This window comes from Pogona vitticeps, chromosome 1 (assembly GCF_051106095.1).
Source record: "Pogona vitticeps strain Pit_001003342236 chromosome 1, PviZW2.1, whole genome shotgun sequence".
In the NCBI taxonomy this organism is placed as follows: domain Eukaryota; kingdom Metazoa; phylum Chordata; class Lepidosauria; order Squamata; family Agamidae; genus Pogona; species Pogona vitticeps.
This window is the reverse complement of record NC_135783.1, coordinates 303,909,454-303,935,412: the sequence shown is the minus strand read 5'-3', so window position 1 is coordinate 303,935,412 and position 25,959 is coordinate 303,909,454. Positions and strand designations below refer to the sequence as shown.

The following is a 25,959-nucleotide window of genomic DNA, read 5'->3' as shown; positions in this document are numbered from 1 at the left end:
GTTCCTTACCATGCAAATCATCCTGCAACACGGGTGGTGTGCCCAATCTCCCTCGTGTGGTGTCTCCCCAGTAGAGATAGGGTCTGGTCGGACCGCTTTCTTCCAAGGACACTTCCACCTCTGGTAGACATAGACTGTCCATTACAGTGAGTCCAATTCTCCCAGTTGGACCTCTATCCCTCTTATTCCACGTCCGCATGTATGTCCGCCTTCTCTCTTTCTCCTCCTGCTCTTTTAGGAACTGAGAACACTTAACGGTTCCCCCTCTCTTTCTTGCTCCCAGCTACTCTTTTCTTTCTCCTCTCCTCCTGGAATGATCCACTCATCAGAACCCCAGCTTCTCTCTCTTCTCCCTTTTTTCTCTAACTCCATTGTCGCCATTAAAAAAAAACTTCCATTACTGGTTGGCCTGTTCCCGCCTTTTTCCCCTCTACCTTTCCTGTCGCCTGACTTTCCCGTAGAGTTAGGTCATGAACCATCGCGGGTAAAGTGCACAACATGGTGTCGCTTCCTTTTGCCAGAGATGATTGAGGGGACGGCTCACTTCCAGGATTAACAATTTTAACTGGTTCCACTTCACAAAGGCCCAGCACAATTCTGCAGTCATAATTTGCATTATGTGAAATTGAACAGGATTACAGCTACTGAATTCCATTCCTTTAGCTAGAAAACCAGACAAACCTTCCTTCTTTCCCTCTTGATCAACCTCTTTCCAGTTTTTTCTTTTCTTGTTTTCTGCCTCTGTCATGATGTGGGAGTAGAAACGGCCATTTAGTTATTGTGTGTTCCATGTATGCTTCCCAACTCTGATCATGTACCTGTCATGACACTAAAGATCTGGTACCAGGCAAATAATGGGATGCTAATCTTGGGAAGGACACTTTAGTCACTCCTCCTTTTGAAATAGTTTCTATCAGGAAAAGCACAGCTAGAATTTATTTTACTCCATTTTTTTCTTTGTAACAGTCTATTTTGATCAATTTAAAAGCAAGCCTTGGGGGGGGGGGGTATTTTTCTGGATTGCAAATCTCGGCCAAGATAGCATTCTGGGAGTTATAGTACCAAGAAGTATCTTTCCCAAAGTCTGATCAGAAACAGCAAGAAAGGATGCTGGCACCTTTAGCCACTGCCCATCTCCCTTCCCATTCTTTTGCCAATATCATTTTCCTACAACAGGCAGTATTCTACCTTTAACACAGAGCAGGTGAGAGAAGAGAGCAGGCAAAATGAGCAGCACCCAAAAACCATCTACTCTCCTTGAATAGTCTGAATGAGCAGTTTTAAAGTGACAGGAATAATTGTTGCAGAAGAAGCTCAGGCTCAAAGGTCTTATGTTCACAGGTTGTAGATCTGGAGCTCACTATCATGGGAGAAATCTTTTTCTGAGAACCAATTCATACAGCCTAGACAGCAGGAGTGTGAATATTGTGTTCTCATTTTCTTTACTCCTTTTGTAAAATAAGAATTAGGAAGCACCAGAATTTAGGAAAGTTACTTTTTTAAAACTACAACTTCCAGGAACTCCAACCTAGATCCCCCCTCCAGATTTTTAGTTCTACTGAATGTTCTGTAGTGTTCCCTAGTACCTTTCAGAACTGCAGATTTCTTGCAGTTGTAGCTGCCAAAAGTAGTATTTCCAAACTTTAGAAATGAAAGGATCCACTAGTGTCAAGATTTCTGATCTTTTTGTCCTAGAAGGATATTTTTTCACCTTTGTGAACCAGTTGATGGAAGGAGGCTTGGCTAGCTGGTCAATGCTGTGTGTCAACTGAATGTTGTCTGGCATCTGTTAGACTAGTGGTTCCCAACCTTGGATAACCCAAGTAGTCTTGGACTGAAATTCCCAGAAGCCTTAACTTCCAGCTGTGCAGGCCAGGCTTTCTGGGAGTTGCAGTCCAAGAACACGTGGGTTGCCCAAGTTTGGGAGCCACTGTATTAGACGTACTGAGGCACAGAAAACCATAATATCCTATTAATTTCAGGGCTACTGAGAAGGTGGTCAGATCTTCCCAGGGGTTCAAATGCTTATTTCAGATTCATTGTAAAGACATGGGTTTTGATACATACAAGCTTACAATACTTAAATAAATCTGGAAGTCTTAAAAATGTCCCAATATTTCATATTCTCCCCTTTAGTGTTACCAACGTTCTTCTACAATGTCTGTTAGAAGCTGGTGTGAGGCCCCCAAGATGGAGGCCCTGGTAGGAGTGCCGTCGCTCCCATTGAGGGCCCAACACACTCAAACATCTCCACCTCCTACACCGCCGCGTCGGGAAGAGAAAGGAGTGGAGACCCCTGATTGGGGGGAGGAAACCTCAGATTCCCCTAAGAAGAACAAAGGAGTAGATACTAGCAATCTGGAGTCAACCTTGAAAGAGTTAAACATTTCCCCTAGGTCTGGGGGAACTTTGGCGGGAAGAAAGGGGGAGGAGATCGAAGCGGTGGTAGGAGATATAAGGAAAAAGTGGGAAGAGATACCGGGCGGTTGGGAACGGATCTGGATGGAAGATCCATGGACGCACATGTGGGAACAGGTGCGGGTACCATGCGAGGAAGCGGAAAAGAGACGGCAACTAGGTCTCAAATCTCGCAACTAGGTCTCAAACCTCATCCCTCGTATTGGGGAGAGACAGAAGCAAAAGAGTGGCAGCAGAAGCAGAGGGAAGAGAGAGAAGCGGTGGCTCGTGAGTTGGAGCGGAAAAAGGCATGGCATATAGCCAAGTTACAGAAGTTGGGGGGGTTTCCCGGGCCACGGATGGCCGACGATGGAGAGGGGTCGTCCCGGGGGGCCTGGAGTGGGGATGAAGAAACAGTTCCCTTAATTGTTTTAGAAGAAGAATTGAACCCAGTTCCTGGTGCTGTGAAGCCCTTAACAGGACCATGGAACCTGGAGAATACTAATCCATTTATTAACAGTTTATGGACACCTTTGAAACCAAGTTTGGAATTGCAAGAGACTTTGAACCCCTTTTTGAACCCCCTCCCCCTTAATGTTGATGTAGTAATAAACACGGAACCATTTGATTTGTTACCACCATCTCGTCCTTTATTGGAAGTGCATACAGCCCCAGAAAACGAACCCTCACAGCTGGCCAATGCCCTTGCCTCATCATCCCACATTTATGCAGTGCAGATACATTTCTTACTGTCAAGGGCCATTCTGATATCTGGTTGCTGAATGTAATTCTTAAAGCACAAGGATTTTTTGCCCAGTCCATGCAGACTTGTTTCACTAGTTCCACGGCTTTTAAAAACCTCCATTGCTGTCTGTTTCCATGCTGTTTTAACTTTTGAGTAGCTTCTCCCTTGAAGTTTGATCTCTTCTGTTTCACATGAATTAATCTTCTACAGTCATTTCCTCCAAGGCCCAATAAAACTCTATCTTTTGAGCAGTGCTAAATATATGTTATGTAAAGCTCTGTTTTTTCTAAGCTGAGGAGAGGCCCCGGTCTCTGTCAACATCGTCTCTGGAGTCCTCAGATCAGATTGGATGCTGATTAGCACTGTCTTTAGTATGCAATATTTATGTCTGTATCTCTGTAAACATAAATTATACTGCAAATACTGGGAGCAAGGAAGGTAGATGCTGGCTTTTGTTTGCCCACAGAAATAACTAGTATTATCATTTTTGTTTATTTTTTGCTGAACTGTTTTTTTGACATGTATTAAAAGGTATCTTCAAGACTGTAAACCTGCATTCTTGCACCAGCACCTTAAAAGCTGCACTGGCTCTCTATCATTTCCCTCAGCATTATACTTTAAGACTTGTAGCAAAAATGGAGGCTGCCTCTTTTTACATGTCCTGTGACATTCTATGGGTATCTTCACACATTGCATGATTCAAATGTACAGCTAAAATTTAAGTAGGTCAGAATCTGTCAAACTGATAATTTAAAAAGTATCTGTCATACATATACATTTATCAGAGATTATAATTATTTATATTCTTTAGTTAAAATCTGTATACTTCACCATTCTCCTCAAGAGGACCTAAGGGGGCTCACAATAACAGAGAGAAAGCCTACCTGAAGAGAAAGGTCTTTGCCGGCCTGCATAAAAGAGGCCAATCTGACTTCCTGTGGGAGGGAGTTCCGGAGTTGGGGACTAGTGACTGAGAAGGCCTTGTCTCATGCTCTCACTGTGAGAGTGATGGGTTGGTGAGAAAGGCCTTCCTTAGTGATTAAAACCCAGTCAAGTTTATAAAGACAGATGCTGGATTTTATTTTGGGCAATATCATGTTCTTATTTTGTTACCTGCTGGCAAGATTTCTTTGATTTATGGTGACCCTATTAGTAATCTCCAAAATGTCTCTCCTCAAAAGCCCTGCTCAGCTCTTCTAAACTCCAGGCTGTAAGTTCCTTTAGGGAGTCAATCCACCTCATGTTTGGTCTTCCTTTTTGCCTGCTGTCTTCAACCTTTCATAGCATTATTGTCTTTTCCAGTGAATCATGCCTTCGCGCAATGTGCCCTAAAGTATGACAGCCTCAGTTTCATTATTTTTGCCTCCAGAGATAGCTGAAGCTTGATTTGCTCTAGGACTCTTTTTTTGTTGTTGTTCTTTCTGGAATTCCAGGGTATCTACAAAGCTCTTCTCCACCACCATATTTATATAATGTATGTATGTATGTATGTATGTATGTATGTATGTATGTATGTATGTATGTATTTATTTATTTGATTGATTGATTGATTGATTGATTGATTGATTGATTGATTGATTGATTGATTGATTGATTTATATACACTCATTTGGCAGCCAAGGCCACGCTGCGTGGTTTACAACAATAGACAGACGCAATACATTAACAAAATAATACAACATCAAAAATAAAATGCAAATCAAAATACCATAAATACATTGAAAGACATAATGAGATACAATACAGTACAGTGCATTACAGTAGTATAATTTAAAAGCATAGAACATGACGGTATGTTAATTAGTACGTTATCGGAGGCACTGGTGCATCAAGTTGTTATTACTGTACTCCAGAAAGGCCTGCCTAAACAGTCAGGTTTTTAATAGCTTTTTAAAGGTGCCTAGTGAGGGGGCCAGGTGAACTTCAGGTGGGAGGGCATTCCGCAATTGTGGGGCTACCACTGAGAAGTCCCAATTTCTGGTAGCTGTTTCCTGGGCCTCTCTCGGGGTCAAAACTCTCAACCGCCTTGCCTGTGACAATCTTATTGGATGGGTAGACCTAACCGGAAGGAGGTGCTCGGCCAGATATATACACTATAATCCCTCTGAGATTATCATGTATGTATAAAGGGATGTGGTGGCGCTGTGGGCTAAACCGCAGAAGCCTGTGGTTCAGGGTCAGAAGACCAGCAGTCGTAAGATAGAATCCATGCAACGGAGTGAGCTCCTGTCGCTTTGCCCCAGCTCCTCGCCAACCTAGCAGTTCGAAAGCCTGTAAATGCAAGTAGATAAATAGGTACCACCTCGGTGGGAAGGTAAAATGGCACTCCCTAGTCACACTGGGCACGTGACAATGGAAACTGTCTTCAGACAAGCGCTGGCTCTACGGTTTGAAAAACAGGATGAGTGCCGCCCCCTAGAGTCGGACACGACTGGACTAAAAAAAAAGTCAAATATATACAGTGGGGCAAGCAAAGTACTGTATTCAAAAGGACAAGTGGTTGTTTACTAATGTGAAAAAGTCCTCTGCTCTTGGAAAGCTGGTAAAGCATAAGGGACTGTTTCATACCTATATACTTAATTCTTTGACATTTAATGACTCTTAGTTGAAGATGTATGAGCTGTCTTTATCTAGCTATTTGTTTTTTAACTGACATTAGAAGATGAGAATGTTTTAGTAATACTGATTCATCTGATATCTGATATCTCGTTTACACATTACAAGTCATTTTTTTTCCTTAGGTCAACTAATGCTAGACTTAGGTCAATCATGCTCCAAGCATCTTTTAAAAGATTGTGAGATTAAGCCTCATGCATGAGTATTAAAAAAAACAACTTGGATTGAGTGAGATATTTATGAGCGATCTGAAAAGTCCAGTGTATTGATGACTAAAGTTGATAATGATCAATGGTAACAATTGTATTATTTAACTGCAATGGAAGAAATTTTAATTTCTCTTGAAATTTGCAACCTATTAGTGACCTGAACGTGCCATTTCTGCTTTACTGCATGGTTGTTTGAAAAAAGAAAAAAAAAAGAAAAAGAAAAAATGCATTGGACCTTTTTTGATACCAATATATCACATTGACTGGAACAAAAGCAAAAATAATGGTTATAGATTTGTTGGCCACCTTTTTATCCCCAAGTGTTGTTCTCAGCTTTGTTGAGGTAGGAGGAATCTGTACAAAACTAAAATATGGAGAAACTGTATATATAGTTGATAATGTTGATAATGTTACAGAATGTCAGCACTATATGTCTGTTTTTGGAACAAGTAAGAGTAATTCTACATGAATAAAATGCTTTCTTTTGATGCAAGGGGGTTAAACAAACATGATTTACTGAAAAGATAAGCACTTACATTTGGCTCAGTATTTAAATTTGTGGTTTAATTGTTATTTTAATGGGATATTTCATATTTGTTTTCTAATTTTATTATCTACTCAGACATTTGGGGATGAGGGTTTTATAGTATAAAATGAATACAGTATTTGTGATCTTTTATTTCTCCAGGTTGCTATTTTTAATTTTGTTTTATTAAGGGTGAATTGGAGGCAGATACCTCTGTGTTTTTATAAGTTAATAATGACAGCTTGATTAAGTAAGTTTTCCCCAGAGATTCTGAGTCATTAAATAAGATTTGTATAATCTTATTGGCAATCTTCTAGTGTTCATTATTTCCCATTAATATTTTATAAGAGCCAGGTTCTTGTTTTGTTTGCTGTATTTCCTCTTACTTCAAATAAAATTGAATTTTTAAAATTAAAATGCAATTTAATCTAGATACTAGATTACAAAGTACGGAATTAGAGATTTACAGACTAAAAATTACTCTTGCAATCTATATTCACAGTCTCTTGTAATACATCTAGATACTAATTCTAGAAAATGTGAATGGAGAAATTGTACACTTTCGGGGGGGGCAGATGTAACATTCTATGGACAGTCATAGCAGATTGTTCACCTATGGTGTGAATGCAACATTGCATCTTGTACGTATACAGAAGTATCAGTAAGTTAAATCTTTGAGTTCTTTCTCTCACCAAATTAACTGACCACTCAAACCTGTTTCATCCTTCATGCATCAGATAGGTTTTTCTTCTTTAGAAAAATATTTAAGACTATTCACATGTATATAATTTCATAAATAAAAGAAAAGAGAAGCATTAAAGTACAATATATAACCCATTTCTTTGTGTTTCTTAGAAAAAAACTGAAATCAAAAGGATGTACTTCAGAATACCATGTCTGGTGTTCTTTAAGTATCTACTGCTTTCCAGATAACTCAAATCTATTATGTTAAACTGGTAATTGATTAGGAGCAGTGGAGGCTGGTTCATTAAGGCAAATAGGACATCTTTCCAACCCTCCTTCTTAGCTCAAAAGGGTGGCTAGGGCAATGGTCCCAGAAGGGTATCCAGTTGTTCACTGGACAACTATAGGGCAATTGTATTTGGCTCAGATTTATATTAAATGTTGTACTAAATTATGATTGCAAAGAATGGGGGAAAGAACAAAATCTGAATTAATTGAAATCGCCTACAGTAATATTTCACTCCCCTTATTTATTTAATTATTTTTATTTGTTTCAAATATTTTTATCCTGCCTTTCTCCTTAAAAAGAACCCAAGGCCACCATTGACCAGCCAGTCACAATGGTCACCACTACCCATCATTGACTAGGGCCAAATTGGATCACCAAATAATTTAGTTGGGTAGAAATCAATGCAGCTACTTTGTTTGAAGAATGCCTTTTTTCTAGATAATGCCTCTGCTCACATGAGAGGGGAGGGGGCTATATTTTTTCATTTCTCATTTTCCATGCTGTTATGGAGGGCCCTACAACTCTCTTGAGTTGCTGTTGCTGTTCTGGAGGGTCCTTGAACTCTCAGTAGCAGAAAAGCAGCAATAGATCTCACTCTTTATGTAATGATTCCATATGAATCCCCTCCTTTTGTGATGTTTCAGCTTATTATGCTGGGTCATCTCATGAGGCTGGTGAACACTGTAAAGCTACCATTGTCCAACAGTAGATTTGATGGGCAAATGCAGGAATAGATATGAGTTTGGATTGATTCTATAGTATGTACCATGATTTGCTTGAACTGACAGATTTGTTTTGTTGAATGGATCCTCTGCACATTCCATACAATATCAACTTTCATAGTACAGTATTTGCTTTTCATGTACCTTCCTCTAATATTCTGGCTTGAGCTCTTAAAAGGTTATCTGTATGGAGAGTCATACTTCTTGTATGTGCTTGATCACTTCTCATTCTACAAGCTAGCAGCTTCAACATAATCTGTCCTTTCAGTATCTTGCCTGTAGAATTTGATGCACATCTTTGGCTAATTTATGGGAGCTTCTTGAAAAGTTTGTCAATGTGAAGCACATAAAAATCAAACATGAGTTTCCAACGGCAAGCAACCCTTTTGTAGCCTGTTGTCTGAAAAAATATCAGAGATGCATGTAAATTACCACTTGAAGCAGCAGTTCTAAACCAGTCACTTTCAGTCTTGTCAACCAACAAGACAAGGGAGTTGATTAGTGCAGAATGAAGGGCCACAATGTACCAGACTACAGCAACTGTAAGTGTTGCATTAGTAAACCCAATTAATAGAATTAGAATAATTTTCAACAAGCAGTGAATTATAAAGAAGAAGAGATACTGGATGGATTTAGCAGTCTGGGAACAATTATTGCAGACAAGGGCCTTTCTTCAGATTCCTTATTTAGAGGCCAGAGGTTGTCATAGCGAGTTCTTTCTGGTAAAGGGGAATGAAAATCTACATGCCATCAATCTGAGTGCACATCTTCCCAAACGTACTTTTGTAGAATAAAAAGCAGCTGTGTTGTCTCACCAAGGCTATCCTTGCCATAATACAAGTACTAGCACACAATGTTGCACCATGGGTGCAATAAGCATAGCTAGGAGAGGTGGCATGTTGTTTTTAATCATCTGGAAACATTCCACATTGTTCCAGGTTTCAAAGGGAAGTCTGAAGCCAGTAATGGGTTGAAAGAAATTGTTGATACCAGCTCCACTGGAGGATGGATTGCACCACTTGAAACATTTCTCTGAATCAGCTGTTGTTTCCTGTCTAATAACCTGAATGGGTTATTTATTTTGTTAACATATTGAAAGATAACATAGAATTGGTTTTCAGCCAAGGTTATCAGTAGAAAACATGACTAAATGTTTGGATAGTTACCACTGAAATGAAGGAATAGCTTTTGTTTTAGTTCCTCCCCAAAGTTAGGACACAAAGTTTTTTTCTCTGTGGTTTGCTTGCAAGATTTTCTAGTATAGGCAGGTATGTCTCAAGTATTTTGTGCTTCTGTATATTGTTGCATCCCTCCAATGACAATCCCAAATCCCATTATTAGTTTTTGAGCACCACCCGTTTAAATGAAATTCAAGTTTCTCAGCCTAAGAAATGCTGAATTGCAATTTCTTTGGGTTTTAAAAACAACTCCCAGACAAAACTGAAATAATCTTTTAGAGTAAGGGTAGAACAAGGAGCTATTATCTTGATGGTCATCTCTGTGACTGTTGCAGTACAGATAACAGGCATGGAAGATTGTTCTGCAAAGCCAATAAAACCAAAGACATAATAATAAATGGCCCTTCATTAAGTGGGCTCACACAGCTATTCATTCTACAATGTATGTTTCTTGGTATGGTGTACTGCTAGGAAAATGGATCAATGCCAGCCCAGTAATTCTGACTTTTGGGAATAGTTTCAGCTTGTGTTGGTTTATCAAAACCAGGCCAGCATAGTTAAATCCTTTTTTATGATTGCAAAGCAACAATAATTACAGAACTAAACTAATATTGGGAAATCTTATCTAATAAAGGCATAAATACAATATATTATAAATTAGCAAGGCTAAAGACACAAATAATATACAGTATTTCTCTGATTGTAATCCTTCAGACTGCACACTGGGAAACATGGTCCTCTGAACACATTAGGACTTACCCAGCTTATCCCTGAGTACACACACACATCCATGGGCTATCAGCCTCACTGAACTGACTTCAGAATACAGTAGTTTGTAGTACCATTTGCCTTAATGAATTTTGGTTTGCTGGCACAGAGTGTGATTGTGAAAGGCTGGGGTGAACTATATAGTACTAATGCAAAGTGTTTGTAGGTGCTTTAATTCAGTAGCTAGAGCCTGATACTTTCTTCAGTATCACAGTAATATTGTGTGGGAGATTAGATGGAGAGATAATGATTTGTCCAAGCCACTTATTGCACTCAGTGTGAGGTGACTATGTGCCTTGCTTTACAGAGGACTATTCTCTATTTGAAGTTATCTTCAGTCCAAGGTGAATTTAATTGTCAGGAACTATGGGAAGGGAGAGTAGGGATCTTTATGGTGAGCATGTGGGCAGGGGATTGAATAGTCATATGTCATATGGTCATAATCCTCCCATTGTGGTGAGTTGCACAGAATTTCTGGTTAATTTACATAACTTATTTCCAAATGTGGATCTATAGATATAAATTAGCATATATAAAATATATGCAAATAAGCATGATTTTTGGAGGTCAGTGATTCATAGGGCCACTGTCAGTTGAAAGGAACATGACAGAATAGCAGAAACATTTTATTTTTTGAGGTCAAACATAAGAGTCCCCCACCAAAACTGGCCTCCAAAACACTTGGTGGCTGAACAGGGATTTCCTACCTTGGAAATGCCCATATTCTAGTCATTATAGCATTCAGGCTTTTGCTTCTTACTGTTTTTCAAACAAACCAGGGAGAATGTTAGTGAACATTCCTTACTGTATCTGTGGTCCCCTAAGATTGAAAAAGGGGGAAAGAGATGCTTATTTGTACCACTTTGACAACTGACCACTATGTTTGACATGAGGTCTCGGGTGGGGTCATTCTTTCTTTTGTATTTTGAATTTTCCATTAAAAAAAAACTCCACTCCATAAAGCTCTTTCTGCTTCATGTATAATAGTTTGAGCAGGGGCAATTAGTGGGCTGACGTGACTTTCACAAGGTCATTTGTCAAAAAACAGAGACTGGAAAGATGTTAAGTCTTGGATTTTTTTAAAACAAGCCTATAGTTTGACCCTTTCCTTTTTTAAAAAAGTGGGATGACTTATTTCAACAGAGTGTTGTTTTTGCAAAAATGTAGATGGACAAATTACAATGTGTATATTGAAGTTTTTATCTTAGCTCTTTGGACCAAAGTGCTTTAGTGTTCAGCGTCTACTGTTTGCATCAAATCCTTAGCAAATAAACCAAGTTTTCTTTTATTTGCTGATGGCTTTGAAAGACATAAACTCTGATTTTAGTCTTGCCTCACACGTATTCTTGATAACAAATATCTCCCATGTCTGCTCACTCTTCTCCAGTTTGCTGGTAGGAAAATATACATTTCTAAGGCTTGGTATGCCATGAGCCTTAGCACAGTTTTAGCAATAGGACTTTGTCCCAATACGAAGATACGTTAATCTTTACTGCCCTGACTCACAAATTGATTATGAAGAAACAATAGCATTGGATCATGTGTTAACATTTATTTATTTATTTATTTATTTATTTATTTATTTATTTATTTATTTATTTATTTATTTATTTCCATTTTTTGATATATTTACTTTGATAAGGAGAAGTGCTTCTGCCTGGCATAAGGAGAAACTCAGTGCTGGTCCTGAAATGAGCAAGCAAAAAAAAAGAAGAAGAAGAAGAAAGAAAAAAGAGTAAAGTGTACTGTTTATATACTGCCCCATAGTGCTCAAGCGCTCTCTGGGCACTTTACAATTTAATTATGCAGGCTACACATTGCCTCCCGACCAGTAAGCTAGATACTAAATTTGCAAGCTCAGAAGGATGGAAGGTTGAGTTAACCTCAGTCCCACTATTGGGATTGAACCTGGGTTGTGAGCAGAGTTTTGGCTCCAGTACTGGAATTCAACCATTGTGCCATTGTGCAAGCTGGATGACACAGTGAAGAAATGTGTAGATTTTTTAGGAATAGCAATGGCTCTTGACCCCGAGGCTTTAGAAACTGGGAGAGGGCCATTCGTGATCTTAGCAAACGTTTAGTAGATCAATTAGTGAGGAAAGTCCACATTGCACTGGACATTCTGCAACCCTCAGCAGCACCTTAGTGAAATACTGAGCCTCTCCTAGTCTAGCAACTACTGATGTGGACAGAAGAGTGGATAACTGAGGCCCACAAAGCAGTGGTGTCAGCATTATCCCGTTGGTTGAAATTCAAATGTGTGCCTTCCCAGCGCGGGTGTTCTTGCGTATCTGCAGCGCCACACCCTGAAGTTAAACTCACAGCTAGGTGAACAGATCACTGTTCAAACATGTCAGGACAGCCTCCACCCCCTTTGTGCTTTCTCTGCATTCCCTTCCTGATATTTTCTCCTAAGTTTTCCTTTGGAGAGTCTGCAGCTTTGCATGAGTGTATTCCCTGTTCTTTCCGGAGTAGCAGTGGGATCAGTGGTAAGCAGCCGTAACACAGTAGGGCTGGGGAATATAGCCAGCTTAGCTTATTTTTTGAGACCATCTTCTGATTGCCGCTCTTGCATACCATTTGTTTGCTGCTTATAGAGTGCTGGATTTGTCAGTTTCAACTAACATCTTAGCTTTCCAGTTGCTTTGCTGCTGAGCATTAACTCTTTCCCTGAAGAGCTGCATTTAATACACACACACACACACATCGGCTATTGCCAAGGGTGAATATTTTGAAACTGATGTGCTCGCACAATGAGGGGGAGCCGTTTATGAGGGTTGTGCAGCTTTTTCCTCTTCAGGGATTATTTTGGGGGGGGGGGAGAAAAAGAAAACAGAAAACTGAACTCCTTTGGGAAGGCCTTTACTCCATCTTCACTCCTGTAACCCAGCAACAACCATCCACCAATCAGCTTTGCTCTATGGTAGAAGTAGAGTTTGCTTGCAATCCTTTCTTCCTTCTCTCTTGGAACTGGCCTTCCCCAGCATCATTACCGCAAGGCTGATCTCCTTTCTCCTCCTGTTATTTTCAAGTCCCTTAGGACATGGACCTGCAAGTATATGTGTTATGGGGTTGTGTGCTGTCTGTGTTTGTTGTAGGGGGTGGGGCAGGTACTCTGTAAATGATGCTGAATGTTAAATGAAAATTGCATGGTTGAGACTGACAAAGCAGGGAGGAAGGAGTTAAAGATGGCCAAACTGATGCTTCGGAGAGCAGGCGGTGTGTAAGAAACATGTCTGCCTGCTGCCTGTATGTTGCAAGATATACCCATCATGCCACAAAAGACCTGCCTCTGGGGTAAATCTCTTTTCATGTCTTTTGCAGATTTACTGACAAAAATCCTGGCCTATTCTCCTGAGAAGGATTCTTGTTACAGTGCATAGAATTTTGCACAACCCAGTTTTATGCTTAAAGATAATTGTTGTATGTTATGGTGCTTGTGTGTATATATATATGCATAATTACTTGTCCCCTATGGGAAGTGTCCCTAACATTTACTGACTGCTCTTATGTTCTTTTCCAGGCTCAATTAAGAATTTAGTGTACTAACCTGTGACCAGACAGTGAAGAGACAGCACACTATACAGTTGGTGAGTGAGATTTCTAAAGTGCAACAGAGCTGGGGAAGTTGTCCAGAATAAGGGGGCACAGAGAAGTTAAAACACAAAGGGCAGTTGTGCACTCACCTGGGCTGCCGGTTAGTTCTCTGTCTGTTGTAGAAGAGAAGTGGGGTGTGCACCTTCGACCATTGTACACAGAAGGTTAGATTTGGGGCAATAAGGTAGATCTGATTATTATAATTCTGTCTGTTATGGGCAGAGAGGGGAGGCGTTGTACATAACTGGGATGCACAAGGTTGTGGCCTTCTTTGTTCTCTGTTGTTCCCGAATGTGGCGTTAAAATTAATGGCTGGAAATAAGGAAGCAGAATTCCACTAAACTTTAGGTCAAATGTCATAATGGTTAGACTGTTTGACAGTGGAAGCAATTGCTTCGAAAGGCAGTAGGCACTCTTTTGTGATGGTGTTTAATCAGAGGCTGGATAACTGTCTGTCAGAGTTACAGTACTATGTTTGCAGGACTCCCGCACTGAGCACCTGGGATAGGTCTAGATACCTCTAACATAATTTCCACCTTAAAATTATATGACGATGTATATTAATGTTACTGTGCATCAGATATTATTTCACATGCATGGTGGGGAAGAAAGCACTGAGCAAAGGGGATTTCGAAGTCAGGATCTCTTTGCTCTTCCAGCGCAGTTCCAACATTCAGAGGGTTTTGAACCTCCTTGTCTCCTCCCCCCCCGCCACCCATTTTCTTCTCTGCTGACGGACTCTTGGTATTTGCTGTAAAATTCTTGTATGTTGCAAAGTATTTGGGCATGTGTTCAGAGCACACTTGCAGTATGTGGTGGCCACAGCCTGGCTGGTATAGTTGAAGTGTGTCTTAACACTTTTTCATACAAACGGGAAATATAGCTATACTTTGTAGAAGAAAATGAGTAATAACAAACAAGCTGCTGGGTGGGAGAGGAGGATTAGGTTTTTATTTCCAGTTCAAATATCTGTAAAAGTTTTGAGGAATAATGGGATTGTGCGGACACAGTTTGAGAACTACTACTATAGTCTGTGTAAAAATCTGAGATATTTTTCCCTTTGATCTGTTTAAAGGACATTTTTTTTAAAAAATGATCAAACGCTGGTGAATTATAGAATTTTTCCATGAACTAATATTCAGCAACTTAACCCCCAGTTTACATATATCATATGACCCTGAAAGGTGAAAGGGTCTCAAGGCTTGTCCATGTTGTTGTATTCATTCAGACTGGAAAGCAATATTGGTATTTTGTGGGGCTGCTTAAACAACAGGTAAATGCTGTAAGGTGGAAACACAGGATTGATTTGCATGGCTGTAGCCCTCCCTCAATGGTGAATAATTTTTAATGTCATGTGCATGTTGAGGTTTGTCCTGAATTGAGTTTTATAAAAGAACTCTATTATAAGAGGAAGGGTAAACCACTGGAAACTGGAATTTGTTTAATTCCTCGGTCCCTTCTCGTATGCTGAAATTTCCAGACTTTTGTTTCATGTGGATGTCACTCACCAGGAGATGGTATTGCAGGTCTGAAAGAAGGATCAGTCTAGAATTGCAATCAAGGCATTACGTGATCTCTTTATAATGAACTTACCACATGGTCAATAACTAATGTGTCTCCACACCTAAAAGGCTTCAGATTTTTGTCCCATATAGGTCATTACTCTGAAGTCCCACTACACTCAGTGGTCAACCCTATGGAGTTTTTGCAGATACAAAAGAGGAATCAGGAAGGTTGTTTAGGCTAATTGACTAGGAACCAGTTGCATATAATTTGTGCGCCCAGTTGCACACCTGATCTAATACCTGACATGTGCTTGACATGCACCAAGCATTTTATCAACGAACCATATTCAGCTACAGTAACTTGCACAATTCCTCTTGTGCATGTGTAATTATCAATAGGATTCAAGTCAGAGTGATTACTGCTAATTCAATATGTACAACAATGGTAGGGAATATGTGGCTCTGCCTTTCATCATCCTTTATAATGTACTTTGTGCTGGCTAGAACTGATGGGAGTTGCAGTCAAACAACATCTGAAGGGCTAAAAGTTCCCCAGCCAAATTGAATTCCAAATTGAATTCCTTTGTCTTGTGGTATCTTAATGAGTAACAAGTTCTACTGGATTAAATATTTGTTTTACTGTAGTAAAGATAAACATTGATTATAGTAAAAATAAGAGTGGTGGAACATTAGTTGCAGGCTTCTTAGGAATTGTGGAGTCCATGCCAAAGAGATAAAGTCATATAATAATATTGTAAGTAAATCATACTGTAAGTAAATACAGTGGTGCCTCGCAAGACAATGTTAATTCGTTCCGTGAAAATCATTGTCTTGCGAAAACATCATCTTGCAAAACGTGGTTCCCCATTGGAATGCACTGAAATCTATTTAATGGGTTCCAATGGAAAAATTGCTGTCTTGCAAAAATTGTCTATAGAAAACATTGTCTTGCGAAATGTGGTTCCCCACTGGAATGCATTGAAATCTATTTAATGCGTTCCAATGGGAAAAAATCGTCATCTTGTGAAAATCATCCATAGGAAACCATCGTCTTGCGAAGCGCAACAGCGATCGTGAAAACTAATAATCTTGCGGATTAATCATCCCGCGAGGCAATCGTCTAGCGAGGCACCACTGTACTGCTAATCGGCTTGCTCTATTATTTATTTATTCATTTTATTTTTATTAAACTTATATACCACCCATCTAGAACATGTCTACTCTGGGCGGCTTACACAAAATATAAAAAATAAACTATGAAAGTACTGTATAAATGTACTAAGAAAAAGACCCAAATTAGCAGCAGAATCCAAGATAGAAAAAGGAAAAAGGAAAAAAATAAAGATAGGCTAGGTCACTGGTTCTTAACCTTGGGTTACTCAGGAGTTTTGGACTGCAACTCCCGGAAGCCTTCACCACCAGCTGTCCTGACTGGGGTTTCTGGGAGCTGCAGTTCAAAAGCATCCGAGTAACAAAGGTTAAGAATCACTGGGCTAGGTGATGGCTGTAGGGAAGGCTGCCTGTATAGCCATGTCTTCAGATTGGTCTTAAAAGGCCTCAGTGAGGGGGCCAGGTGGATCACTACAGGTAAGTTGTTCCAGAGATGGGGGGGGACTGCCGAGAAGGCTCAATTTTTTGTTTTTTCCTTTGGACCTTTCTCGGCATTAGGCCCCTCAGCCGCCCAGGCTGACTGGAATGGTTGATGGGGCAGAACTAGACGGAAGAAGGCGCTCTGCCAAGTATCGAGGGCCTAAACCGTTTAGGGCTTTGTATGTAATAGTGAACACCTTGAAATCATTGCAGAAGTGAGTAGGCAGCTAGTGCAAGGCAGCCAGGTTGGGGGAAATATGGTGGAATGTTTTCACGCCAGTTAATAGCCTGGCCGCTGTATTCTGGACTATTTGAAACTTCTGCATCAGTCTCAGAGGAAGCCCCACATAGAGGGCATTACAGTAGTCTGTTCTTGAGACTACGAGCACATGGACCAGCGTGGTGAGCGTCCCCGCATCTAGATAGGGACACAGCTGGGCGTTCCACCGAAGATGTAAATAGGCAGACCGAACCACTAATGCTACCTGGGTTTCCATGGTAAGCACTGGGTCAAGATGGACCCCCAGACTGTGAACCACATACTTTGTGGTGAGAGTTCCCCCCCCCACAAAAAAGAGAGGGGGTTCTTCCAGACATCACTGCTCTATTAAATATGGGTCATGTGAGACTGGTGTATGTGGAGAGAGAAAGGGAATGGGGAAGAAAACCTGGATTTCTGAAGGCCGTATTTCCTCTGCATTGAGGCTGTATGTTTTATGTTTCCTTCTGCCTGAAGAGAAATAGTAAGAGTCTGTATACATACTCAAAGTGGATGAATTTACATATTTGCAGCATCAAATACTGAGTGTTAGGGATGCACCCTGCTTGCAGCAAATTTTTTAACCTTTTTAGTTTTGGCACGCCGAGTCAGACTGAGCTGCCCTGACGTATTTTTGTCTCTGACTATATTACCAATACATTTTTGGGAACTCCATTGTAAATGTATGGTAAGGTAAGACATTGGCCAAGCTTAGACATTAGTATTCCTCACAAGAGATCAGTCGTGTGTAGAGATAGTAAGGCCTGGAAAAATTGGGGGAAAAACAGTTTTTCCCCATTTTTTTCCAAAGCTTTTTTTTCCTCTGGAAAAATTGGAAAAAAAAGATGGAGTGTGGAATATGTTATTTTACAATGATGAATAATATGTTCTTGACATGGTATTCAAACTACATAACATGAACACATTAATGAATGACTTCTGAGACTTTATGTATGTAAGTTCTCTGTGGCTCGACTAACACATAAGTTCAGAGAACTACACTGCATCCTTATAGCAGTAAATATAGCATATAACAATATGGCACTATATTCTGGTTAGTCACTGCTGTGAATCTCTGTAGCCATATTTATTTGTATGTTGCTTTCTTCTTGTGGCAATGGTTATGGGTTACAGTGAAGCCATCACATATGTTTTCCATTGATATCAACCATTGATATCATGGTTGCCAAACCTCCAGCCACTCAACCTTCTCCATGCATAAATATACAATGAACTGACTGTGAGGCACATTGGAGACTACACAGATTAGTCCATGGTAACTGGATTGCTTACTCTAACAATCCCACTTCCTCCTATGAATGTCTTAGAATATGTTTTATTATGACCTCCTGAGAACAATTATGAAGCAAATGCATGCTGCAGGCATGTTACTACAGGAAGGAAATACTGTACCTTGTTGGACTATAATTCCTAAAATCTTTGGTTGGCCATTGTGGGAGTTGTAATTAAAACAGCCTAATAAACTTGCATGGCAATATCTGTTAAACATTTGAAGTGGAACTGCCTTCAGTGAATGAATTGATGATTTGAGGTAGTGTGTGAATATTCTGCATGTAATGTTTCATCTACAGTGTCTCTTTTGCAGATAGGAGGTATCATTGCAGTTATTAACTGATGGAACATCTCCTGGTGTAGTAGATGTGCAAATAGTGCATTAGCAATTAAATTATATATAATAGCTAATTTTAAAATGTATTATAAAGCATGTTGACATTCCACATCAGTTGAAGGCTTGTCTGTGTTTGTCTTCTGTTTGTTGTCCAGTTTCTACACATTACATGTGAAGTATAACAATGAGTGTAGGGACGTGGTGGTGCTGTGGGCCAAACCGCAGAAGACTGTGCTGCAGGGTCAGAAGACCAGCAGTCATAAGATTGAATCCACGTGACGGAGTGAGCTGTTGCTTGTCCCAGCTCCCTCCAACCTAGCGGTTCAAAAGCATGCAAATGCAAGTAGATAAATAGGGACCACCTCGGTGGGAAGGTAACAGCATTCCGTGTCTAAGTCGCACTGGCCATGTGACCATGGAAGATTGTCTTCAGACAAAACGCTGGCTTTATAGCTTGGAAACGGGGATGAGCACCACCCCTAAAGTCGAACACGACTGGACAAAAATTGTCAAGGGGAACCTTTACCTTTATCTTTATAACAATGAGTCTTGTGGTATATTAATGACTAACAGGATTATCCAGCATAGGCTTTCATGTACCACAACTCATTTCATTCAATGCATAAAGTATGTGAGTTGCTCTCCCAATGTTTTTAAAGAAGGCACCAGAGTCTCCTGGGAGGTGGAATCGAGAGGGTAAAAATAAGGTTCAGGAAGAATATTGAAGGTTTTTTTACTATAAAAAAGGGAATGGGAGCAAAATGAAGCTCACATCTCCAGACCAATTGCTCCAGCCCATTTGCTTGTTTACAAGTGATGCAATCATCCCATCAATGGCTATGCTGACAAGAGAATTCTGGGAATTGTTTAAAAGAAAGTTTCCTGTCTCTGGCAGTTGCACAGGGCATTTACTGTAAAACACTTTAGCCATCTCTTCTTCAGGGTTTATATTATGGAATGATTTAATACCAAGCCTTTGGATTGCCCTGTTTTGATTTGGTATGAGGATGATGGTTGTGCCACTAAGATATGTTTATGAAGAGGCTGGAATTGTTATTGTTGTATGCTAATGTTTTTATGTTTTTTAATTGTTTTGATATTCTGTAAGCCGCCCAAAGTGGTAGAATATACCAGATGGGCGGGATATAAATCGAACAAATGAATGAATGAATGAATAAATGAATGGAAAAATTGCTTTTGTTGGACTACAATTCCCTCAATGCCAAACCAGCGTGGCCACAAAAAATTATTCCAAGCTCTTTTTTATATCTAGTTAAATAGCTGGGAAGAAGCCCCACTGAATTAATTGGGATTTGTGAATTTTTAATTGTTCTGACACTCACACTGGAGTTGAAGGTGGGAGAGGGATTGTCTCCCAACTACTGCCAACCACTTTTACTTACATCCTGCCCCTCTGGCAGGGATAGGATCCAAGGTGCCTTGTAATGAGATTAAAAACAGGTGATAGCAGATGAAACAGATATAAACAAGAAAGGGTATAAAATGGTTAAAATATTATAATCTTGAAACACAATTAAAGAATTATTAATATTAGAAACATGATTTAATTAAAGGCAATTAATATGCTTCATTTTAAAGGGGGAAATGCAACACATATTTGCTGAAATCCTTTTTGGAGCAGCCTCACAATTGCTGAAAGGCTACCTGAACAGAAAGCTCTTTGGCTGGATAAAGGGCGAGGGAGGGGCGGGGGTTAGTGTGACCTTCCTTGTCAGGGAGGCCACCTGGGAGAGGCCTCTGAGAAGGTTCTCCATAAACACAATACAGTACAGTAATTCAACTAAGAACCATTCAAATCAATATAATATATTAAAACCAAGAGTCAGATACATTCCTTCAGTACAAAGATGAGGTGGCATGGTTTTAATTTACATTTCAAATTCAGCAATGTGAAAAAGTCTGAACTGCTCCTCTGAAGCTTTGAAACAGCACCAACCAAACCTTCCTAGGGAAGAAGCTACTGATCCAAATGACACCATGGAAGAGGTTGTGTTTCTCACCCCCAATTAATTCTGAATGTGAAGAAGCAAATAGCAGAATCTCTAATGTTGAATGCAGTAGGCTGACAGGATTGCCCAGTTGGAGGCAGATCTTCATATATCGTGGTCCAAAATTTGATTCCTAGTCTTCAGAAATTGTCCAGTTGTCCCACAGTTCCAGGTACAGTCCTGCTGGAGCTGCTGTTTCTCATACATATGCTTCCTGGTAACAGAGCTACTTTCTACCCAACATATGGCTTGTTGGGAATATGCTCACCGAAATACAGCTGCAGAAAATCAGTTTGAATACTTAGTTTCTCTCTCATACTGGTGAATAGAGATACTGCTTAATATAGCTAAGTAGGCTTAAACCACTGGCCGCAGTGCAGAAGGCCTTCTTTTGACAATATTGCCTAAAGAATATAAATACATAAGAACTGGTTCCAGATTTTTCCCCTCCTATGGAGTAATGTTACAGGTGTGAGACAATGAGTTCTATGTACAGCTGCCTGTGAGGGTTTGTTGTTTGGCTCCACATTTGCTCCAAATAAATCACCAGGTTTTCTCAGTTTTGAAACAAGGGTGACATTTATTTGGTCGTTTAACAATAGTCCCATGTCAACAAACATGTTCCAAGCTTTCTTCCCATTAGACAACAAGTCAACTGTGGTTTTTGCATTCTTCCAACTTGAAAGGGTTCCCACTTTGAACGTTCCAAGGACCGGGCCACTCAGGTGGGGTATCCGGGTTTAATAATAATCCTTTCTCTTCTTCTAATAAGGGGATGATGTCCTCCTCTCGAACGTCCACCCAGTCAGACTCCCTGGAGGGTTCCCCCATCTGCCATGGGGTTCCCGGAATCCCCTCCGTTGTGTCTCCCACGTCCTCCATTCTAATCTCTCTCTTCATTCTCTTTCAACCTTCTCTCTCTCTTCCCTTAACTTCTTCCTCCACTCTTTGGTCTCTTTCTCACCCCAGTATGACAGCTTGGGGGTGAGTTCTCTCCTTCTCCAAGCGTCCGCCTCTTCCTTTGGGATTCTTAATTTCTCCACCTTCCCCGTCCAAGGGTCTTCAACCCATATCCATTCTCAACTCCCTGGTAACTCCCCTTCCCCTCCTTTTATATCTACTAACCCCACCTCCACCACTTCCCGCTTTTTTTCTCCCGTGCCCACCATAAAGTCCCGGTCTCTTTAGTTCATTTAAATCTTTCTCTAGGCTCCCCGGGTCTGGTCCAGGTGGTCTTGTCTTCCTGGGTGGGGGAACTGGCGGGGTCTGACTTTCTTTCTCAGAGGTTGGCGGGAGGGACGGCTCTCCCGTGAGAGGGGTCTCCCTCTCTCACTTCTGGTCTTACCCTGCCTTCTGCTGCAAACTTGTAAAACTGTTCACCACCACCACCCAAACCTGATCCTGGAGAAAAGGTGGTTTTTAAACAGTTTTTGGAGGAACTTAGATTGGCATACATCGAGAAGTGCATTTTGGGGTCTCTCATTGGCTTGGGGAGGCGATTTGTTTTCTAATTAGTTTGAGCAAATCTCATGTAATTTCTCTTCCTCAGTTGGAAGCATTAACTGATTTTCAAGTATCCATTCTCAGGTCACAAGGGGAAGACTCAATTTCAACTATTTCTTTGGGAATATGGGTATATGTCTTAAAATATTCCATGGCTTACACAAACAAACAGGGGTGACAGCAGTTGCCCTGCCCTTTTGTTTTTTCCAGTTGTTCCACTTCCGCAGGAACAACAGAGCTGCAGCTGGTGGCCCCTTCCCTTCTATTCTCATAGTGCCTCAGTTGAAACAATGGTACATCACTGCATCATTATAGCTTTGGTGCAAATGCATTGTTGGGGAGGGGGGGGAGATTGTAGCTCCCACTGGCTGGAGGGGGTCCCCACCTTTCCCAACCCAGTAATACTTCTAGAGCAATGCAAAGCATGATGTGGCATCATTGCATTGCTACGGAACACGATGGCCTGCTGGGCCACTGATTACATTTCTATCACTCCTGCGGCAGTGGAGAAATTGAGGATTAAAAAAGAGGGATGTCATCCCAGTGTTGCTTCACTTTGTATCTCTCACCTCTGTACAAAGGATAAATTCTCTCCGTTCGCCTCCCTTTTCTTTCACCCTCCCAAAGAAAATAGCTGTTACAAAATTTTTGTCGTCGTTCTGTTCTAAGCTAAGCTAACATAAATTTCCATGTCTCTAGACCACATTGAGTTTACATTTATTTTTTTACTACTGTATGTTGTTTGTTTGTTTGCTGATATTTAATTTAAGTGAGAAAAGAAAAAAAAAGAGAGACTTGCCTGCGGAATTAGCTTTGCACAAAATACTGGGATCTTGCAGTGTAACAGTCCCTCCCCACTCTCTCTCCCTCCCCCTCTCCCTCTCTCCCCCTCCCATCTCTCACAACCTTGTTTCTAATGGAATGATAATCTGTGTTATTAGAGCATCACATCAGTCTGTTATGCTGTTAGTGATGTTGAAATACTCATCTTGCCAGTAGCAGAACTTTATTATCAGGAAGAAAACAAGGACCTGGCATACTGAAAGTGACAGTTCAATTGGGCAGAGGGAATTATCCCTCCCCATAATGAAGCAAATTTTTTTCCCAGTGCTAGGGTTCTGTGATAGAGTAAGGGGCGGAACTGCCTCAAAAGTCACCATGTGCTTTCCTAATCTCCTTCTAATATCAAGGCATATCTCCCAGTTCCCCCAGTTTAGAACCACAGATCTGGAAGGGATCCTATGGATCATCAAGTCCAGCCTTTCTCTGGAAGCACAGTAGGGAATCAAACCACCAACCTCTGGCTCCACAGCTAGCTATTTAAACCACTGGTTCTTAACCTTGGGTTACTCAGGAGTTTTGGACTGCAACTCCCAGAAGCCTTCACCACCAGCTGTCCTGACTGGGGTTTCTGGGAGTTGCAGTTCAAAAGCATCTGAGTAACAAAGGTTAAGAACCACTGATTTAAACCAGTGAGCTGTGTAGCAGTTTGTCCCTAGTTTTTTACCTCAAGTCCATCTTAGGTAAATTTTGATCCAGGTTATTTTTTGTTTTTGTTTTTGTTTTGGTTATTTTTTTAAGCAAAGTGCTATGGACCTCTTTTTACTGTTATACTGTAAATAATGAAAGTGACAAAGAAATACATTCTGCCTTTCTAGAGGTTTTAGCATGGCAAGCAAACAAATGGAGATGGTGTGGGGGAATATAAGGCTTGCCTGATGTTGTGGAATCTGACTCATATTGGCCCCAAAAAGCACAGCTAATTGTCAAGGATCATGGGAGTTATAGTCCAAAACCCCTGATCCTGACATACAATTCTGCATACTAGGTATACAACAATTTGCAAACAAGTGAAACAACAATTATAAGTTTTCTGTGTAGGAATTCTCAACTGAAGTGTCTTACGTGGTAGTGTTGTAATGGGAACCATTTGTTTCATCTGGTTTATTACCGTATTTTTCACTCTATAAGACGCCCTCCCCCCCAAAAGTGGGGGGAAGTCTGTGCATCTTATGGAGCGAAGCTGCCAATTTCACCCCACTGGCCCCATGGGGGGTGGGTGGCAGCCTTCCAAGGGTCCGAGTCTGCCTTCCAGAACCCTTGGGAGGCTCCCCCCACACCCCATGGGGCCAGCGGGGGCGAAATCGCCAGCTTCCGGGATCCTTTTGAGGCTTTCCAAGCCTCAAAGGGTCCTGGAAGCTGGCAATTTCACCCCACTGGCCCCGTGGGGGGTGGGCGGAGCCTCCCAAGGGTCTGAGTCTGCCTTCCAGGGCCCTTGGGAGGCTCCCCCCCATGAGGCAAGCGGGGGCGAAATCGCCACCTTCTGGGACCCTTTTGAGGCTTGGGAAGCTTCAGAAAAGTCCCTGAAGGTGGCAATTTCACCCCTTATGGCCCCCGGGTGGGCTGGGTGAACCTCCAAAGGGTCTTAGGGTCTGTTCCATAAGACAGACCTCTCCATAAGGCTGACCAAATTTTTAGGAGAAGAAAACAGATTATTTTTTCCCTGCTTTCTTCTCCTAAAAATTTGGTATGTCTTATGGAGAGGTGCGTCTTATGGAACGAAAAATGCGGTATATGGAAATCTGGGAATCTATACAGCAATGATGATCACGTTCTACAGATATTCTCTTTCTTTCTCTCTCTCTCCCCCCCAAGCTTGCTGTGCAAGTGAGTGCCAGTCTGCAGTATTTCTATTTTGTGTGTGCAACATGACACATTGGGAATTCAGCTGTTGTGCTACCCATCCTATCACCTAGCAGTCTCTGAGCCAATGAACTCGATCTTGAACCTGGTATAGTGGCTCCCCAATATAATTATCCTGGGATACATCAAGATTCAAGCTGATACCACTGCTCAGTGTGATGACACCTATGAGGCTGCCCAATATGTAATCAGCCCAACACAGAGAGCAGGACACATCTTAGATTTGCTGTTCTGTGCTGGGCAGGAGGCGGGGCCTTCTGGTGGTCATGGGTTACTGTAGTCTTGATAAAATAATTCTCCATTTAGATTTAGACTCAGTGTTTCTTTCTACAAGGACAGTAGACCGATGAGGATGCTTTTGCCTCAGAGGCTGATGGATTCCGGGTTTTCCCCCCTGACTGGTATGCCTTTCTGTTGAAGCCTTGATCAACCTGTGAAACACAGAGACCACCCAGGCAGTTGACATAATAATTCCTGAGTGACCCAGAAGCTCAACTCCCTGGCAGGCTTCTGAGCTGAATCAAGCAGTGAAGCAAGTTGGCAGATGTCTAGAGCATCATTGGAGGAGAACTTAGTGTGAATATAATCAAATACGGTAAGAATTCATAGTAAGAGTATTGCTGTCGTCACTGTGGCAGTGATGATGGTAAAGAAGCCATGGTATCTTTTAAAGTCAGCCAACAGAAACCTTCAAGGTAGTTGGGGCCTGTCAAAACCTGGCTTTCATTATCATCTATTGGAACCCTGGTGGCCCACTGCATCATGTTTATTTTGACAGCAAAGACCAGCATGCATCACAACCTGGAAGCTAAATTACGATACATGGAGTGCTATCTGATCCTATATTGTTGAATGAATTTTAGCTTGTGGGACCCAAGAAGGTGGTTAAAGAGTCTGATAAGATTCAGTGGACTACATATTAATTAATCCCTTGCCCCTAGTGGCTGATCGCATCTGATAATGATGTTCTGAGTATGTTTCAGTTGGTCCTGCCACATGACCTTGACCCTCCACCAGTTAATGAAGTGT

General features: G+C 41.0%; 1 protein-coding gene across 5 annotated transcripts in view; it reads left to right on the top strand.

Annotated features, from left to right (window-relative positions):
• Positions 1–25,959, top strand: part of PAK6 (p21 (RAC1) activated kinase 6) — a 70,156-nt gene that overhangs the window by 4,846 nt on the left and 39,351 nt on the right. Inside the window, exons 2-3 of one of the 5 annotated variants that reach the window (XM_078391664.1) lie at positions 11,777–11,869; positions 13,658–13,724. The gene's annotated coding sequence lies outside the window, so the exon portion shown is untranslated. Of the gene's footprint in view, positions 1–11,776; positions 11,870–12,867; positions 13,432–13,657; positions 13,725–25,959 lie in introns of those variants that run through there. The other 4 variants (XM_020795784.3, XM_078391660.1, XM_078391666.1 and 1 more) reach the window with 4 other exon arrangements.